A 2,983-nucleotide genomic window follows, 5' to 3' on the forward strand; every position below is an offset into this window, starting at 1 on the left:
CACTCTCTGTGTGCTGAAAAAACAAGCATGTGCCATCATGCCTGGTTCCCCATCCATTCTTAATACTCAATGAGCTCTTCTTCATGATTCAAATTTCAGAAAGTAAGAACTGAATTCTTCATTTAAATTAATGTAGAATCAGATTTTTTTGAAGCTCTTAGATGACAGACTGATAGCATTATGGAGAGAGCCAGGACACTGACAAATGATTTTTTTTTTGGTGCAGGCGTACTCAGTCACAAGCTCAGCATGCCTGGGGGTGGGGCTGTGGTGGCATGTGGTGCCAGGAACAAATGATACTTGGAATGAATTCAAACAGAATTTATTCTGAGAAGACACAAATCCACATGTTTAGAGCTCAGAAAATCCAAAGTTGTTAAAGGAAATTGTGCTATTGTTCATTCTTTTACCAATTTTTCTCAAAATTTATAGATTCTCCTTTTGTTTTTTCTCCTTCATAGCTGTTTTTAAAGAGGATGCTTATAATTTACAGGATGCCCTGATGGAAAGGCAAGGGCAGAGGGTAACAGGCTGTTACACACTTTTAGTCCATTAGTCTTTGTCAAGCCCCACCAAGGCCAAATTCATTGGGGACACCCAAAGGCAGTGGGAATCAAGTATGCAAACCCAAATAAACACACCGGATTAAGAAAAAAAGCAATCTAGAAACACTTGAAGAAAGGGATTCACTCTGAAAATTGGAAAATGCCTGGAGAGCATAGCAGACAGTCAGTGTAGTGATCTCTGCTGCTGTGGGCCTGGGCTGGGGCTTCGGAGTTGAGCCAAGGATGCCAGAGACACTTGGCAGCGGTGGCTCTTTTCTTGGCGATGAGCTCCAACATGGAGAGTAAGAAATCTGTGAAGCTAGCCACCTCTTCCTGAGACCAGTCATACTTCTCCACCAGAACCTCAAAAAGGACCCAGGGTTTCAGCTTCATGATGTGTTTCAGTCACCTTTTTTGGTGAAAATTCCTTGGAATATTTTCCTTCCTCAATGAGTTTGTGAAGCACCTTCCCCCGAAGTTCTTTGGTTAATGCAATGTGATCTTCATCATAGGTGCTCTTCTCCTGAATGAGGTTCAAATAAATAATAACTGGTAGCCAGTTCAAAGGCCATGCATGCTGTGCTCCAGATGTCAGCCGGGTATTATAGCCAGATCTTATCAGAACTTCCAGAGAGTGATACTGCTTTGTTTGAATATCTTCAGTGAAGTGTTTGTGCATCCAACAGGCATTTCCATGATCATCAATCTTCACTTTGAGTTTTTCTGCTTTTTTTGGCTCAAGGGGATTAACAAGAAAATTTCCAGCAGTGGATTTTCTTTTGTTGTCCAGGGGCCCATTCTGTCCTTCCTTGTGCTCCTCTTCACAAGGGATCTCTGCCCAGATGCTTTCCTGAAGTTGGCTGATGTGCTGCTCACGGAATGACTGGTCTACAGTTGTGGAGGACTGGCACACCATGGTATCTGACACCTCCGGGGGTACAGGTGTGCAAGACTCTGTTTCTTGAGATGTGCTGCTGTCTCCATTTTGGGAGCTTAGGAAACTAGGTTCCTGCTTCAAATTTTGGACATCACAGTCATTAGCATTATGGAGATCCTCTGCAAGCCTCAATGTTTCTTCATTACTCTTCTCAGTATAATTACTGACTTCAATTACTCCATTGCAATTACTTTCTGCTGCACCACCCTCTACACCACACTCCATAAATGTCTGATCCTGGCCAATGGAACTTGACTCTTCAAGTTTCTCTTGGGTCATTTTATTAGGTGGGTTCTCTTTCAACAGGACTCTCTGAACCTTCTTGCTTGTTAGGTCTTTTTTGCCCAGGGCCCGACTCTTTCTCCATTTCCTCAATTTCCTGCATTCATTTCTCTAGTAATTCTGCCTGGCACTTCTGCTTTTTCTTCAATTTCATCTTCTTCTTTGGCATTTGTCTGCTAGCTTAGGCTGGGGAGCAGTACTGACTACAGAGCCAGAGGTGGAGGGGCTCCAGATTGCTGCCAATCTGTGGCTTCTGCTGCCAGCCTCCGGATATACTGTTTGTTCACTGACAACAAGATGTTTTCTGGTTTAATGTCAGTGTGAGTGATACGGCACTTGGTGTGTAAGTAGACCAGGCCCTGTAACACTTGCTGGATAATTTTTTTGACACAAGACAGCAGAAGTCCCTGATAGTTGGAATTGATGATCCACTTAACCAGGTGATGCCCCAGAACTTCAACACCATGCAGATATGCATTCCATTAACTCCTAATATTTTAACATCATCTAAATAGTTGAACAATCATTTCTCTGTTTGGATCACTGGAGTCTGAATTGCAGACTGATTTCAGCAACCAGGTTTAATCTAGTGCTGTTTCAGTATAATGTTCAGCACTTTTAACTACTTTCATTGCCACAAACTTCTTTCCCTGAATATCCCATGATAACCACACTGTTGAAAAGTGCCCCCAGTCCAACTTTTGGATCAGATGGTATCTGCCATTGAACAGATCACCGATTTTTACAAGATGATAACCTCCTTTACAGTAATCATTGGGGTCTTCCTGCTCATCATCATCAGATCTCAGAATCTCCTCTTCCTGCTCTGGCAGATCACTCTTAGAATGCGGGGCAGAGCCTTGGTGCTGAGTTTAATTTTTCCTTTTGGCTTTGTCCTTCTTGGCCTTGGTTCTTTTCTTCTGGGCCTGGGGCGCAAGCACTTTTCACTCCATGGTAAGATGGGTAACCTATACATTCTCTTGGATGTCTCCACAGTCATCATGTCTACACAGGTACATTGTGAGTATTCAGTGAGTTGAGGCAAGAAAAATTTGAATAAGTGCCCAGTAGGTGTCCTATGTGTTTCCCCTAGCTCATTATCACTATAGTGTCTTTTGTTTTGTGTGTGTGTTTTAAAAAAAATATTTTTTGCGGTACCAGGGGTTGAACTCAGAACCCTGCACTTGCCAGGCACTTGTTGTTAAGATGTCACTTATTC

The 2,983-nt window shown here is 42.7% G+C and overlaps 1 pseudogene; it reads right to left on the reverse strand.

Annotated features, from left to right (window-relative positions):
* Positions 1-686: 686 nt before the first annotated feature.
* LOC101589815 lies at positions 687-2,717 on the reverse strand (annotated as a pseudogene).
* Positions 2,718-2,983: the final 266 nt, after the last annotated feature.

This window comes from Octodon degus, unplaced genomic scaffold (assembly GCF_000260255.1).
Source record: "Octodon degus isolate 3935 unplaced genomic scaffold, OctDeg1.0 scaffold00071, whole genome shotgun sequence".
Classification (NCBI taxonomy): domain Eukaryota; kingdom Metazoa; phylum Chordata; class Mammalia; order Rodentia; family Octodontidae; genus Octodon; species Octodon degus.